The sequence below is a fragment of the Equus asinus genome, chromosome 13 (genome assembly GCF_041296235.1).
Source record: "Equus asinus isolate D_3611 breed Donkey chromosome 13, EquAss-T2T_v2, whole genome shotgun sequence".
Lineage (NCBI taxonomy): Eukaryota > Metazoa > Chordata > Mammalia > Perissodactyla > Equidae > Equus > Equus asinus.
This window is the reverse complement of record NC_091802.1, coordinates 11,080,602-11,098,336: the sequence shown is the minus strand read 5'-3', so window position 1 is coordinate 11,098,336 and position 17,735 is coordinate 11,080,602. Positions and strand designations below refer to the sequence as shown.

At 44.7% G+C, this 17,735-nt stretch overlaps 1 long non-coding RNA gene across 1 annotated transcript; it reads left to right on the top strand.

Annotated features, from left to right (window-relative positions):
• Positions 1-3,051: 3,051 nt before the first annotated feature.
• On the top strand, positions 3,052-16,589 carry LOC123276340 (uncharacterized). The gene is made up of 4 exons (XR_006512724.2): positions 3,052-3,224; positions 7,705-7,824; positions 11,367-11,450; positions 15,961-16,589. It is a non-coding gene; the product is annotated as an uncharacterized lncRNA (long non-coding RNA).
• The last annotated feature ends 1,146 nt before the right edge of the window (positions 16,590-17,735 follow it).

The window sequence follows — 17,735 nt, the reverse complement described above, 5'->3', positions numbered from 1 at the left end:
ATAACAATCAAGTCCTGCCCTTGGGGCCGGCCCCGTGGCTGAGTGGTTAAGTTCGTGCACTCTGCTTCGGCGGTCCAGGGTTTCTCTGGTTCAGATCCTGGGCGCGGACATGGCACTGCTCATCAAGCCATGCTGAGGCGGCATCCCACATGCCACTAAACTAGAAGGACCCACAACTAAAAATACACAACCATGTACTGGGGGGCTTTGGGGAGAAAAAGGAAGAATAAAATCTTTAAAATATATATGCCATTACACTTTAAAAAAAAAAAAAAGTCCTGTCCTTTCTCTGGGTATAATCAGTCAACAGTTTCTGGTCAGATCCTTTGTTAAATACTGGATGCTCTTACAGTAGCATCACCCACCTCCCTTCTCAGCCCAAGTCACTGCTGTAATTTATTTTTCACCATTGCAATCTTACACTGAACTATGTGTTTCTTTGATCAGAGATCTGTCTCCTGAGTCGAGTGGAAACTTCGTGGGAGTGTAAACCCCATGTTTGCTCTTCACTGTGTCCTACCCCTAGCACAGTGCCTGGCACCTACTGGGTGCTCAATAAATACGTGTTGAACGAATGAAGAAATGTGGATGTTAAAATTAGTAACTTTTAACTTAGTAAAGTTTGAGACACATTTCTTTCCTTACTAGAAGAGTAGGTTGCGTTTATGGGTGTCTTTGAAGGTCTTCTCAAGCACTTCCCTTTTTGATTTCATTTCACCAGTCATTCAAAGTTACAAGTTCTAGTCATCACACTAAATGAAGGACACTGTGTGTTTTGTAGAGATGGGGGTGGAGAGACAGGGAGACCCAGTAAGTCTTGTCTCCTTAATTTAACACCTGCCTTGCAGCCAATATGGCCCTTCAATTTCACAGAAAAAGACAAAGCACTGAATTGAGCATGCATTATAGTCTCCTCAGCAAATGGTGTGCTACTGGGAGGGACTGAGCACAGAGAGGGAGGAGTGTGTGCAAGGGGTTTCAGATGGAACCACCTAGAGAAGGCCACATTCTCCAGAGAGGCTCCCAGCCTCTCCATCAGGCCAGCCCACCTCTGGGCATCCTTCCAAACAGCGCCTGGGACACCCTCCGCAAACCAGGGCGTGGACAAGGAGGATAGACTGGAAAGAAAGGAGGTGGGCATCAGTAGTGAGCCTTTTCGGGGAGGGTGTCTCCACGGCCACTGAGCCTTCAGAGTCCCAGGGTCCAGCAAGCTATATTTCTCCAGCATTCACTATATTCAAGACCCTGGAGTGGAAATCAAAGAAATCTTCAGTCTTGTCATTGGAAACCTGAGCAGCAAACAGCCAGATGATGGAGCCCTGTGGACTGCTGCAATGGGGCCCAGGTCTAGGAGTCCTGCCTCAGGCTTCAAGACAGACCCTCCTCTGTGAGCAGCCTACCAGGAGCGCCTTCAACTATGGGCTATTTTCCCCTGAGGAGGAGTGGGTCCCTGCGGCTTCATCTGCCTGGTCAGGCTAGAGGAGAAGCCTGTGGCTAGAGAATAGGACAAACCACATGAAACAGAGAACCCCACCCAATCTGTCACCCGAAGTATCTTTCAGGGGAAGCTCAGAGTACCATGGGGGCCCATAGCAGGGGATGCAGCCCAGACTTTTGGGATCAGAGAAGGATATCTGGGATTAGCTGAGACCTGAGGGATGAATAACAGCTTGTTAAAAAAAGGAGAGGAAGGGCACTCTAGGAAAGTAGAACAATATTTGCAAAGCCTCAGAGGCGAGGAACACAGGAGTTAAGGAACTGAACAAAGGTGAGTGATTCTGGAACATGATGGAAATGGAAAACAGGACAGGCACAGTTAAAGGCCTAACAGAGTGTGTGAAGGAATCTGGACTTTATACTAAGAGCAATGGGAAACCATTTCAAGAATTTTGTATAGGGGATAGACACGAACAGATTTGCATTTTTTGAGAGATCGCTTCAGCTACAGAAGAGGAAGACAGGAGAGGATGTGGGGACTCCAATAAGAAAGCTTTGCAGTCTCCAGGCAGAAGTAATGCTGGCCAGGATGAGGGTGGTGGCAGTGGAGATGGAGAGAATGGAAGGATTTGAGAGACTTTAGGAGGTAGAATCACCAGGAACTGGATGTGAGGGGAGAAGGAAAGAGAGAGAGGATCTAATGCCCAGACATCTTGCTTGGACCACCGGATGGGTGATAATTTCATGACCTGTGGCAGGGACATGGCAGATGGTGTATGTTTGGAGGAAGACAATATGCTTTGCTTAGGACATGTTGAGTTTGAGGTGTTGGTCAGACAGGCAAATGGAGGCCTCCAGGAGGCAGTCAGAAGAAATCTTGGGGGCTGGCCCCGTGGCCTAGGGGTTAACTTTGTGCCCTCCGCTGCAGGCGGCCCAGTGTTTTGTTGGTTCAAATTCTGGGTGCAGACATGGCACCACTCAACAAGCCATGCTGAGGTGGCGTCCCACATGCCACAACTAGAAGGACCCACAACAAAGAATATACAACTATGTACCGGGGGGCTTCGGGGAGAAAAGGGAAAAAAATAAAATCTTAAAAAAAAAAAAAAAGAGAGATCTGGGATGGAGATATGGAGATGAAGGTTTGGGGGGCACTGGTAGACGTATGAACAAGGAGGAGTGTGCAGGGCCTAGTAACCCAACATTTAAGGGGTTGACAGAAATGGAGGAGGCTGAGATGGCACCACTAACCTTACAATCTAACCAGCTGAGTGGCTTCCCACTGCCCTGTCACTGATTAGTTGCCACCAAGAACTCAAGCGTGGGTTTGGAAGCATTTAATTGTTTTTCCAAATTGTTTTTTTTGCCTTTTGTTATGTTAAGGAGATGCCATCACCAACTACCCTGAACCCAACCAAGCCTCACCACAAGAGCTACGACTGTGCCCTTTGCCTTATTTCTAATGCTAAGATCTCTCCAGGAGGAGCTTAGGCCTTATTACCATAACCTCTGGCGTATGCCAAAGCATGTTTTCCAACTGAGCAAATACCCACCCTTCCCTTTTGAATATTCATTCCCCGTCTGAAATAAAAGGTCCCTGCTTCTCTTTGTTCGGGGACATCATGACTCTGGAAATGATTCCTCATGGTCTCCCGTTTGCTGCAAAATACCTTACTTTGTGAGACAACTTACTTCTTGCGGAGAGTCTGATTTAACTCACCAGGAGGGAACCTGATGCGGGGTCGGCGAGCTGAAGAGTCGAAAGAAAGATTTCTTGGATTCTCAAGGTCTGGTAGTAGTGTTCTTTTATTTAGAGAATAGTGTGGAATAGCATGGGGACAGGACCCATGGGCAGTCAGAGCTGCTGCTGCAAACATGGGTTGAGGGTAGGGCTAAATTTAAGGCATAGGTATGGGAGTTATCTCTTTACTAGACAAAGGAAAGAATATGTAAAAGAAAGTTGTTAAAATGGTATCAGTGCAGGTGCGGTCTGGTTATTGAATGGTCCTACAACTTTTAGATAAGAATCAAACCAGATTAAGTAAATGGCTGAAGCTACCACCTTAAATATTATTTTTTAGCTAAAGACAAAGGAGGATGTTGGGGGTGGAGGGGGAGTGGATCATGGGAGATTACCACACAAGTACAGTAAACAAGATGCAGATTTAAGTCCTTGCCTTTGGCATTGATTAAGAGTTTCTAGACATAAAGTCATCCCCCCTTCTTCCTGGTACAGAGAGGGAGACACCTTTACAGATGGAGATTTCCTTTACAATGTAAATGTCTCTTAACAAAGAGTAAGTAAATTCTACTCCTCAGAGCCTCCTTCCCATCTGCAGTTTTCAAAAGTAGCCAGCCCAAAATAATCCTCATCAGAACCCGCTTTGGTTTTGCTAACAGAATTGGCATCCGATGTGGGGCTTACCCCTTTGTGGTGCTTCTGCCACCAGCTTGACATCACTGCCCCATCGGGAGACCCAGTGGCCACACTGAGCGCTTTGCTAGGAGGATCTCTCAGTGGAGATGAGTGGTGCCAACTCCACGGCACAGCTATAAGAGTTATTTCTTTAAGTTGTCTCACAAAGTCTGCTTGTTGGGGCCTGGCTTTGGGGTTCGAGTCCCCATCTGAAGGTAGCTTGGCTCAGGGGACAGAGAGTCCCCTCTAGTTGGAAGGATTGTACAACCCGGCCACTCCAGAGGGGGTGATGCTTGGTTCTGGCAAATAGGAGCAATCCCTGTTGACTAGTCAGGCATTTGAGTCCCATCTGGAGATTGACTCTCCTCTGGAGTGATGAGGTGGGGGTTTGAGGCCCTCCCTGAAGTCAGTGAGTCTGTCTTTGTGTTGTGTCTGTGATCAGCGGAGGGGTCCACTTAGATGGGGTCAAGCCCCCCCTGGAGTTGCTGAGTTTTTCGTTTGTTTGTTTTTGTCAAGGACACTTGACATTAACGTTTTTGTCAAGGACACTCAATATCAATCTTGTTTTTCCACAGTTTGGCTTTTCTGGGCTCATAGGTCTCCTTTTTTCCCTTGCCCTCCTTATCAGTGGTCCCGAGGTGAAACTCAGTGTCTACCAGTTTTATTTTCCCTTTCAGGATTTAGCTACTCAGCCTGGGTCTACTTTTAGGCTATTAGGGTGCTAAACCTTCTCTGGGCACAACCTTGTGGTATCTGCATCACCACTAATTGTTACAGGTTGCTCCTGGGAGGTTGGAAACAGACCATAAGAAAAGATGCTAGAATACAGTGTGAGCAATCTCCATCCCAGAGGAAAGCCCATTGGGCTGCATCCTCCAGAACTGGTACAGAGAGGTATTCCCTTTGGGAATTCCCCATTGACCCAAGAGCAGATGATCTTTTCATATAACAGCCTGACTGCAATATTCACTGAAAGATGGGGAAAGATGCCCTGAAAATGGGACCCTAAATGTTAACACCATACTACAATTAGATCTATTTTGCAAAAGAACTAAGAAATGGGAAGAAATCCCTTACCTCCAGCGCTTCATGGCACTACGTCTAAGTGAAGGGTTAAAGGTTGAATCTAAGACTTACCTTTCTGATGAGGAGGACCTGCTCCTCCAAATCAGGACACATGGGACTAAGAAGGCCCACCTCAGAGTCCACCTTGCCCACGGACTGCAGCTTCGGCCCCAATGTTAGACCAGCTGGGGAGCCCTGAGAGACCTCTACCTTGTTCCCCTACCTGACCCCCGCTTAAGCCAGAGGCCGTAACAGGGCCACAGCTCTTACTGTCCCCCCTGAGCAATCCCTCTACCAGGATTTGGAGTCTCCAACAAGCAAGGACCCGTCACCCTTCTCCTCCAGGTAGTACAACTAGGTTAGGAACAATTAGATTAGCTACAAACCGGGGATATATCCCCTAAGACGGGTGCTCGACGGTGAGAAGAGACTTATTAATGTGCACATCCCCTTTCCCACCTCTCATTTGTATAATTGGAAGGCAGGCACTAAAGGATTGAGGGCTGACCCAGAGGAGTTCATAAACCGGACAAAGGGAATCTTCTGCACTCATAATTCAACCTGGGCAGATATTCAAAGCCTGTTAACTACACTCCTCATGGCTGAGGAAAAGTCAGCTGTTCTGTTAAAAGCTAGAGAACAAGCAGATAATGAATATGACCCAGGATCAGACATTCGCAGGCCTAGTGAACAGGCTGTGCCAGGGACTGACCCTGGGTGGAATCCCAATGATCCTGATGTTCAAAAAAAGATAGGATATTTTGGGGTCTACTTTTGAAAGCATGAAAACAGTAAGCCAGCCACCTATTAACTAGTCTAAATTAAGAGAGGTCCAACAAGGCCCTGAGGAAAACCCCTCCGCTTTTTCCAGAGGCTGTGGGGACTGCCTCAGGGGATATACAAATCGGGACCCCAAGGCCCAGGGCAGTACAGTAGTTCTTTTTTTTTTTTTTTTTGAGGACGATTAGCCCTGAGCTAACATCTGCTGCCAATCCCCTTTTTGCTGAGGAAGACTGGCTCTGAGCTAACTGGCCCTGAGCTAACATCCGTGCCCATCTTCCTCTACTTTATCTGTGGGATGCCTGCCACAGCGTGGCTTGCTAAGTAATGCCATGTCCACACCCGGGATCTGAACTGAGGAACTCTGGGCCGCCAAAGCGGAACGTGTGAACTTAACCGCTGTACCACCCGGCCGGCCCCAAGTACAGTAGTTCTTAATACCTATTTCTATCTCAAAGTGCTCCAGACATCTGTATGAAACTCCAAAAGTTGGCTATAGGTCCTGATACTAATCGTGCACAACTAGTAGAGGCTGCATTTAGGGTGTTCAATAATCGAGATGAAGCTGAGGTTGAAAAGGAATGATACTGGTTCAACACAAGGTTGACATAAGGGAGGCCATATTGTAGAAAAGAAACCATATTGTAACTTTAAATGACCTGTGATTAACTAGCCCAGACATGCTCTGTATATTTTATGCCCCTCCCAGCTGCTTTAAGATGATAACTTTGTTCTTTTGAGTTCCTTAGGAATGTGGCGACTCCCTCCCACCGCCACCCTCTGGGCAGAGAGCCTATGCTGATAGCCATCATCAATGACAACCGAAAGATCAGGGTGTGGGGCGTTACTCCATTCTCTGATGCCCATCCAGTAAAACAAAGGACTATCAGGAACTAAGACCATGTGTCTGCCCCACCTGGAGATCAGATGGAGGCCCCTGCCAGAGACCAGCCACCTCCCAGACCTGGAGACCAGCCCTGTATATAACTGGCCTGTAGGTTTTGTTCTGGGAGATGGTTCTGACGGACATGAGTTGGCTATCCTCCGTCTTGCTAGCAAGCTGTAATAAAGAAACCCTTTCTCTCCTACTGATGTGGGGTCGGTGAGCCGAGGAGTCGAAAGAAAGATTTCTTGGACTCTCAAGATCTGGCAGTAGTGCTCTTTTATTCAGAGAATAGAATAGCAATGGGGACAGGACCCATGGGCAGTCAGAGCTTCTGCTTCCGCTGCCCCCGCTGGCATGGGGACAGGGCCCATGGGCAGGCAGGGCCGCTGCTGCTGCCCCCGCTGGCATGGGGACAGGACCCACGGGCAGGCAGAGCCGGTGCGTGGGGAGAGGACCCATGGGCAGTCAGAGCTCCTGCTGCTGCCCTGAGTTGAGGGTTAGGGCTAAATTTAAGGCATAGGTATGTGAGTCATCTCTTTACGAAGACAAAGGAAAGAACATGAAAAAAAGTTAAAATGGTATCAGTGCAGGTGGGGTCTGGTCGTTGGGTGATCCCATGACTTTTAGACAAGAATCAAATCGGATTAAGTAAAGGTCAGAAGCCACCACCCTAAATCAGTTACATGAGATTGCCAGACAGCAACCAACTTAAGTTCTTGCCTCCCCCATTAAGAGTTTCTAGGGATAAGGTCATCTCTCTTCTCCTTCCTTCCTTTCTACAGAGAGGGAGGCACCTTTTACAGACAGAGATTTACCTTACAAATGTAAATGTGTCCCAACAAGGGCAAGTTCCATTCCCCAGAGCCTCCTTCCCTGTCCCAGTTTATCAAAAGCCATCAGCCCCAAACAGTCCCGATGCCAAAGAGACACATCCTGGGGTGGCCAATTTCAGGTCCCTACAAGGTCATCCCCCCTTCCTTCACAAACGCAAATGTCTCTCAAAAGGGCAAGCAAAATTCCAGTCCTCGGAGCCTGCCTCTCATCTGTAGTTTTAAAATTAACCAGCCTAAAAATCCTCATCACTCCCACCTTGCCTCCTGACTGTTGGCATGTCTTGCAGTAAGCAGACAACCCCCTCTTGGGCAGTAACAGGAAGAAGATGAAAAGGAAAGCTGCCCTGTTAGCTGTGGCCATCCAGTCTGCTCAAGGTAACCTGAGGAAGAGAAGGAAGACACCATGGGTAAGTGACCCTGGCCCCTACTGAGGGACCAGAAAGCCACCAACAAATTTGGGGGCTAATCAGTGTGCATACTGCATGCAGGAAGGGCATTGGCGGCACGGTTGTCTGAACCATCCCCAGAGTAGGAAGGGATTGAACAAGACTGAGCCGTGGCAACTTCCATGGACACCAGATGAGATGTGACGAGGCTGTGGGGCTCCCCGTATGGCTCTAGGAGCCCTGAGTGACCTTGGAAATCGGAGGAGAGCATGTTGAATTCTTGCTCAACACTGGAGCCACATTCTCCATGTTGAATGCCCACAAAGGGAAATCTTTCTAAAGTAAAGTGTGACACAAAAGGAGTATCAGGAAAAGGAGAGACCAAAAGATTTCTGGAGCCCTTGAGCTGTGAAATAAGATAAAAAACAATGAAGCACTCTTTTCTGTATGTACCAGAATGCCCTGTTCCCCTTCTGGGGAGGCACATAGTATCTAAGTTAGGGGCCTCAATAAGCTGGGAACAAGATAAAATAGAGATCCAAGTCCCCAAAAGTCAGAGAGGTGAGCTCATGGCCCTATTACAGGACACACCAGCACCTGAGAAGGAAGAGATCCCCCCAGTGTTTGAAGCTGAGCTAATGCAGAATTATGGGCACAAGGACAGGTGGGGCGAGCAGCCGGTGTCAGGCCAGGAAAGGTAAAATTGAAGCAGATAGATCACTGGCCCTGGGTACCACAATATCCCTTGAAGCCAGAACCCATGAAGAGGAATCAACAGGCTTTCCTATAATCAGTAGGATTTTAGAACAGGGGAACACCCATCTGGCTGTTAGATAAAATGTTTTCCTGAGTTCTGTGAGCCACTCTATTAAATTAATCCAACCCAAGAAGCGGGTTGTAGGAACCTCTGGAGTGTGGCTGGTTGGTCAGAAATACAGGTGACAACCTGGACTTGCAGTTGACATCTAAAATGAGTGGCGACGTGTAATCCTGTAGGACTGAACCCTTAACCTGTGGAATCTGATTCAATCCCCAGGTAGATAGCGGCAGAAACGAGTTAAAAACTTCTTAGCTAGTAAGGGATATAAAGTGTCTAAAGGGAAGGCACAAATATCTAAAGAGACTGTAAAGTATTTGGGTTTCATTATTTCAAGGGAGCAATGCAGCCTTCCCTAGAGAGGAAAATGGTAAGATGTCAATTTGCTTCATCAAAAACTCTTAGGTAGCTACGAGGATTCTTGGGGACGGCTGGGTCTTGCTGCATTTGGATACCTAACTTTGGATTAAGTGCTAAGCCTCTCTGATAAACTGCAGGGGCCAGAAATGGGCCCCTTTGAATGAGATAAGCTACATGACCAAGCTTTCAATAAGCTTAAAAATTTGCTAACGGAAGTGCCTGTACTGGCATTACCAGACCTGAGCAAAATATTTGATCTATATGTTCATGAAAGACAGGGATTAGCTATAGGAGTGCTAACCTAAATGTTGGGACCCCGAAAAGGAATGGTAGCCTATTTCTCAAAGCAGCTAGACACCCCAGCGAAACAATGGGCCCCAGGTTTGAGAGCTGTAGCTGCCATCTGCCTCTTAATCTAGAAAGCAGAAAAGTTCACTGTGGGCCCACTTATGAGGGTATGGACTCCGCCATCAAGTCTCTAGCCTACTAGAGACTAAAGGACATCTATGGCTATACCAGAATGAATACTACAGTATCAAACTATGTTGCTAGATTCCCCTCAGATTTCTTTAAAACCCTGTCATACCCTAACCCAGCTACCCTGCTCTCTGATTCCAATGGGCCTATTAGCCAGCTTGCCCAGAAGTGACTGACCAGGTTTACTCTAGGCGTAGAGATCTCCAGAGCAAACCATTGCCTAAGGCAGAGGAAGAATGGTTTGCAGATGGGAGCAGCTTCATGAGTAACGGACAAGGAAGAGCAAGTTATGCAGTAGTGTCCCTGCATGCGATCATAGAAGCCAAGGGGCTGAAACCAGGCAGCTTGGTCCAAAAAGCAGAAATAATTACGTTAACCTGAGCTTTGCAATTGGGGGCGGTGGGGGGGGGGGGGGGAATAACAATAGACACAGACTCTAAGTATGCTTTCTCTGTAATTCATGTTCAGAGAGCCATTTGGAAAGGAAGAGGACTTTTTTTTTTTTTGAGGAAGATTAGCCCTGAACTAACTACTGCCAATCTTCCTCTTTTTCCTGAGGAAGGCTGGCCCTGAGCTAACATCTATGCCCATCTTCCTCTACTTTATATGTGGGAGGCCTGCCACAGCATGGCTCTTGCCAAGCGGTGCCATGTCCCCACCTGGGATCCGAACCGGCGAACCCTGGGCCACAGAGAAGCAGAACGTGTGAACTTAACCACTGCACCACCGGGCCAGCCCCCTCATTCCCCATCCAAAATAAAAGGTCGCTGCTTCCCTTGTTTGGGGACGCCATGACTCTGGAGATGTCTTCTATTGCTGCAAACATACCTTACTTTGTGAGACAACTACTTCTGGTGGAGAGTCTGATTTAACTCGCCAGGAGGGAAACCACTTTGGTTTCAGTAACAGCCTGAGTCACTGGACCATCCTGGGATGACCCCGGGAAGGTATCCAGGGCAACAGAAGGGATTAGGGAGCCACCTCTTCTCCTTCTTCGTCACTGAGTCCTACCTAGCACTCCTGATCCTGTCTTGAACTCGAGGCTAACTCCTCTCTCCTAGATCCTTTCCCAACATATTCCGGACAGCTCTCTTCACTCCCAAACATCTCACCTGTGGAAGGTTACAAGGAAATGGCCTTAGCTAAATAAAGCAGATGAAAAGAGCTAAATTCTGTGACATTTTGGAGCCTGGGGCCTCGTGGACTCCCAATGCCATTGATACCGACCCTGATATCAGTTTCCCCACATTAAACCCAGCATATATGGGGTTAAAACCAAAACACTCATTCCCTGCTTACTCTCTGGCTTCCTGGCTCCAGAATCCACTGTGCTCCATGGAGACAGACACCGTCAAGGACAAGCACCTGGACTATCTCCTCCCCACAAAGAGATACAGGCTGGTGGGAAAGCTTCTGACCAGCAAGGCCATATGCTCCCCCTCCCCTACCTAAAGCCCCAAATAAAAACCCTTCCTTTTAGCTTTTTGGGGAGTTTGGGATTTGAGCGTTAGCTGCCCTCTCTCCTTGCTCAGCGCTGTGCAAAAAATAAAATTCCTACTTTCTTCCACCACACCCAGTGTCAGAGATTGGCTTGCTGTGCAACGGGTGAGCGAACTCACTTCAGGTTCGGTAACAATTTGGCGACCCAGATGGGACAACGTCCCAGGTGGACGTCTCGCCTGTGGCACACCGGCCTCTGGCTAAAGGCCTCTCTTGGGAGCTGTCCTGCAGCTGCCTGAGCCCCTTGTCTCAGGGACAGCCCCAAGTGACTGGCTGCTAGCCAGACGTTGTTGGCCCACAGCACTTTTGCTTTGGTGGTGGAAGAAACTAGGTCTAGGACTTAGGAAAACGTTTCTTGTAAGTAGCTGGTAGTTTTTGTCTTTGTCCTTGTGTTAACCTTTTCCAACAGGACCGGCCAGAAATAATGGGTACCTTGGCAGCCCTCTGGGCTCCATTTGTTTTGACGTCGCTGCGACGACCCGGCCAAATTTTGGTAAGTCCCCCGGGCGTGCACAACCGAGGTCCCTTGTCCTTGCTCATTTGGGAAGATCTGCATGGCGGATCTTCATTTGTTGGGCGCCCACCGAGTGTAGGACACGGACTAAGCTGGGACTGGAAGCACTTTGGTTTTTGGTTTTGGTCTTTGTTTTGGCTTCCATTTGTGGCCGAGGGTTTTTGGGAATGCGTGCTTGTTTGGTATTTGTTGTTGTTGTCTGTTTGTCTGTCCTTTTAAAAGTGTTAACATGGGAGGTGCTGCATCTATTCCACCTAAGAGCCCCTTGGGAAAAACTTTGGCTGATGGTCAACCTATAGCTATAATACAATGTCTAAAGAGGGATGATTTTCTTTTGTAACACCACGTGGCCACAATATTCTTTAGACTCTGGAGAGAAAAAATGGCCAAATGATGGATCCTCAAGTTGGGAACCTTTTTAGAGAGCTCTTATGATCAACAACTGTTTTATTGGTACCTATGAAAAGACCAAATTAAGAGGAAACTAGAATGACTAGTCTTAAGAACTTAATCAAACTTGGGGTCTCAGCTTCTCGTAGTCTTACAGATGCTAAAGAAAATGTTAAGTCAACAAAGAGAAATCAGAAAGGGAAGTGTCACAGGACTCATCCCAATGGGATAAATGGAACAGACATGAATAAAGTTAAAACAAAGCTTTTAATAAAACACTGCCTAAGGTTGGATGGGCTAAAGGGACCCCCCTATTGGCTCCCCAACATTAGAGGACATCAGACAAATCTGTCCTATTTACCCCAGTTTGAAAAATTTAAAAGGTCAGCAGGCAAAAATCAGAGTGAGAAACCTGACCAACAATTGTTTGGGGCAACATTTAGGCTACTAAGATTAATAAGACCATAAAAATCAAAGTGTTTAAGCTAATATTATATGAAGAGGTTATGTCAACTTTGCCTGGATGTTTTCTTTGGGAATAAATGTTGTGTCTAACTGGGAATGCCTCCGCTGAACAATATTGTAATACCAAAACTTGTTAATAGAATTCTAATGTAAGTTATAATTAAAAGTATAAGGGTTAGTAAAACTAAGATAAAGTTTTGTAAAAATTGATATACTTAAACAGGCCAATTACAGTTCACCCAAACTGATGTATGCAATTGGAAAAGCCAGCTACAACAATGGGGAGCCTGTTTTAATCTTTTGAGGCTTCTAAATAAAATTAGAAATACTTTACTGCCTCTAAATTTAAGAGAAAATAATTAAATAATTAAACATGCCAGCAGCCGAACCCAAATCTGCTGCTTTTGTCTACTCTCTTGCTGAGCTTCCCAGCAAACTGAGCTTCGCTTCAACTCTGCCAAAATTCCTCACCTAAAATTGAACAAGTAAAAATAAGCAAACTTTTGAGATAATTTGGAATTGTAATGACCGTTATGAAAACCTGTTTCAGAAGAGGATTCAAAATCTCTCAGAATGGAATGCAGTCTTTAATGAATACGCAAAAACTTCTAAGAGACAAAGTTATTTAACATGATATCAAACGATCTTTGATGAATGAAAGCCTGTTTAAGTTTGCTGGTTTCATTTAAAATGAACATGTTCTCAAAGTTATGAGCATTGGCTATGATGCAGACATATAGCCTGGGTTTACTGGTCAAATGAGCTCATGTCATCTCTCTTACAAAATTTATCAGCAAAACTCATAACTCAGTATAATAGCTAATTTTGTTTAATGTCTCATGAGGTTTTTGTAGATGATCTAAATATAATTGTTAAGAACAGATAAACTAAATAAATATATATATAATTATATGTATAATAATTATATTGTGATATATGTACTTAAAACAACTGAGGATAATACTTCACTGCTATAATGTCACGTGAAGTTTTTAAGAGTAATTGTTAAAACTGGGTAAAAGTTTTAGGTACAATAATTACGTTTTATAGTCTGCATACTTAAAAACAGCTTCCAAAATCTTTTTGGAAACAAATTTTATAACTTTACTAAGTTAAGTTAAATAATAACAGTTTATTGGGTATCTAGGTAATTTCCACATAAGACAAAATATTAAAGGTTGCCTACTAAGCATGTATTTGTCTGCCTTTGGTTTCTTATATCAAAGAGACTGAAAAGTGCTTAGGTTTATTAATAAACGTTTTATATATGCTGAGAAATTTTCTATGAGGAAACATATATTTCTAAAGGGTCTGTATACAAGGCAAATAAAATATATGTTTTCAGTAAAAAGATATAAAGAATGGAAATATTTTTGTTTCTTGAGTTGAGAAAGATAAATTTGTCCTAAAGTGCTGGGACAAATTCTGAATGTAAAAAAGTAACCAAAGGTTTGTACAAGTAAAGCCCTAAAGAGTTTTATGTATGGTCAAGTTGTCCAGGATTAAAGTAAATCCAATTAAGTAAATAAACCTATATGTCAAAAGTAAACTGGTACAAAATTAAAACTTGGTTTCCTCTTTCTTAAAAGGATAATTTTCCTAAATCTTTAATCTGCTCTTTATAAAAAGGTACTAAAAAGGCTGTTTTTGACTATTTTAACTCTGTTTCCCCTTGACTGTTTCTGTTATCACTTCGAATAGATACCTGAGCATGGTTTTGCAGGGAGCTTTGTTTCCTATCTGAACAAATGTTTTAAAGCTTTTAATATTTTTGACAAGCTTCCCCCTACACACAAATATTCAAGTCTTGAATAAAAGCTTTCTTTTGACCTGGAAGAGGGGGGAGAGTTTCTCTGGGGATTTTCAGAGGGTCCCTGGGACTTCTCGGAGAGATTTGCTTTCTTCCTATAAGAAAAAAATGCTAAACTAATAAGGCTTATTTTGTATGTTAAATTACATGAGAAGCATTGTCAAGTAAATAACGATAAACTTTCTTAAATGATATATAAATGTTACTGATATAAATATTTTAAAAATTATCTGATCTGTTCTGATTGTCAGCTATAATCCTGGTTATTATCTCAAAATGTTATATATCACAGACATGGTCAAATGCCTTTGTCAGTTATCATTTTTGAATGTTTTGTTATTTATGAACAGTGGCTATTTTACTTTGATGTTTTTGCAAATATGTTTCATCTTCAGAGAAATTCATGGAAAGGACTCTGACATTCTAGAATACGGGTTTCTAATAAACATTCAGATTGTAAAACTAAACGAGGTAAAAATTACAGAACTCCAACAGAGAAACTGATGACCTCACAAACTGCTGACAGAAGATTAAGATCAAGAACCAATTACACAGGACAGAATAAACTGATAGGGATGATTATAACTTTTAGGCCTTTTTAATTGAGATATTACTGTTTTTAATGTTTTGCTTTTTTTCAGAGTTAAGAAAACCTTTTTCTCTATTCTCTTAAAGAACTATGACTTACAGCAATTTATAAACAAAACTGAAACATTTGTCTTTTCCTCCCTATCTGAGCCTCCCAAAACACAAAAACTTCTGATAAGTAAGTATTCTTATTCTTATGGCAATATAGTTGTTTGCATAAGTGCAATAAGAATCTGGTCTTCTTCTAACAGGACACAATTGGAAACACTGGTTATATTACCAAGACTTTGACTGGAATATCATATTTAAAAAAAATATACAGGCTTGGATATAACACGACAGCTTTTGAGGAACGAAGGTTGACATTCTGGAATAAAGCCACTTGGAAATATTGGCCTGGTACTGTGCTTGTGGGTTCTGTAACCTGGTAAGGTTGAGCAAAGAATGTCGCTCCCTCTGGCAGGTACAAGGAACCTCAATATTTTGGGGAACCTCACAAAGAGAGGGATTCACCCAAATCTGCAGGTACTGCAGGCAGAATGTGATAACAGGTCCTTTGCTTGGCTTTCCTTGAGAGGCCTTTAAAGTTCAACCTGAGATTCCTTGTAAGGTTCTAGCAAAGCAAATTTAAGAGTCTATATGGTCAATTACTATTCTTGCTGTACTTATGTAAATAATTATGCCAAATTTATTAAAATTAGACTTATTTTGCAAACCAGTTAGTCTTAATTTGGCTATGTCTAGTGAAATTGAGCGTGATTTTAGGGAGGAAGATTATGTTTCAATAGAAACTGTAATACACGTTTATAGATAGCAGATTTTAGGTTTTTCAATTGTCTTTGAAATTTTTGTTTTACTTCTGTTAACTGGACTGGATCTTAAATTCTTTGTCTCCTGAAATATCTGGCTAAAAACTTCCAAACTAACATTTTTAGGCTTTTTTCCCATTATTTTCATTTGGAGTCACTGAAAACTAAATCTGCCCTTTTTCCTAAAGCCTTACAAACTGAAGCTGGAAGACCCAATATAAACTTAAGAGAGATTCATGTCTACTGCTGTGTAAGCCACTCAAAAAGCTACCTGAGTGCCCGAAGACACCATCAGAGACATTTCAAACTGCAAAAGATGCTTTGACCCTGACTTCCAGGAATCTTGATTGGCTGCCCCCTGGGCTCAGAAACTGGTTTATAATTTGCTCCAACCATTAACTTTGTTTTTCTCTTTTTGTTTCTCTAGAAAAACTTCTTATTAAATACCTGGGTACTTACTTACATGATACAGGCCTAACTTCAGGAGCCCACCAGCATCACTGCCTTATTAAAAGACTGGTTCAAAGAGATAAAACGACCTACACCCCATTTCAGCAGGAAGTAGCTAGATCGGTCACCGCCCCAAATCCCTCAAGATTGAGGGATGGACATAAAATAGGGGGGAAGTTGATACCGACCCTGATATCAGTTTCCCCACATTAAACCCAGCATATATGGGGTTAAAACCAAAACACTCATTCCCTGCTTACTCTCTGGCTTCCTGGCTCTAGAATCCACTATGCTCCATGGAGACAGACACCGTCAAGGACAAGCACCTGGACTATCTCCTCCCCACAAAAAGATACAGACTGGTGGGAAAGCTTCTGACCAGCAAGGTCATGAGCTCCCTCCTCTCTGCAAGTGTCTCAAGGCCAAAGACAGGCTGGTGGGAAAGCTCCAACCAGCAAGGCCATATGCTCCCCCTCCCCTACCTAAAGCCCCAAATAAAAACCCTTCCTTTTAGCTTTTCGGGGAGTTTGGGATTTGAGCGTTAGCTGCCCTCTCTCTTTGCTCAGCTCTGTGCAAAAAATAAAATTCCTACTTTCTTCCACCACACCCGGTGTCAGAGATTGGCTTGCTGTGCAACGGGTGAGCGAACTCACTTCAGGTTCGGTAACACCATCTTCTAGGAGGTTCCAAGGGAAGAAACAGGGCATCCCCCTGGGTTAAAGACACAGCGGTCCTGACCTGGGTGCAGCCTGAGGAGACTGATGCTCACCCTCAAGGATGTGATGTGCCTCCCCTCCCCATGAGGATGCACTGGATTCTGAAGAGCTGTGATGGGACACTCCCTGCCCGCCCTCCAACTCAGGACAGGCAGTCAAGGGGATGTCTGCTATCACATACCACCTCTCCCATTTGACAGCATCCAAATTGCCTCCTCTTCCCACTTCTGGAATGCATGCTGAGAAACTACTGTGAGATGTGGGAGGGCTTGTGTCTGTTGAGAAGTCAAAATTAAGACTTGCCAGAACCTAGTCAGGAGAATATGTAACTTGTCCCGAGGGAAGTTCAGGAGAATAGGTAACTCATGTGGGGGACATGTGCTGTTTTCTAGCTCCAGACACAAAGTCCTTATGAAGATATGTTGGGGCCTTCCCCGTGGCCGTGTGGTGAAGTCTGCGCACTGCGCTTCGGCGGTCCAGGGTTCGGATCCTGGGCATGGACATGGCACCCCTCACTAGGCCATGTTGAGGTGACATCCCACATGCCACTACTAGAAGGACCCACAGCTAAAATATACAACTATGTACTGGGGGGATTTGGGGAGAAAAAAGCAGACAGGAAAAAAAAAAAAAGAAATGTTACCGCGCACTGACATCCGGTGCAGTCACCCCTGCTCCACTGGCTGTTGAGAACCCACACTGGAAATGGATGAATCACGGAAGCGGAGACACTGGACTCCTCTGTTGGGAGTGGGAAGCGGGGGACAGGGCAAGGACAGAGACCCTCTCCTCTTTGCCCCACCTACAACCAAACCCTTCATCTCCCTATTTCTGTCATCACTGTCTCCACTCTTCTTGGCCAGGCCTCCATCTTTGAATCTGCTCTTCATCCTTCCTCTACACTTTGTGGATCACCCACATTATTGCTTCCCTCACTTACTGCTTATCTGGCTTCATCTCTTCCTCTTCTACCTCTACTAGCTTAGCACAGACTCTCATCACCCCATACTTGGGATATTACCAGTTTTGTTTTTGT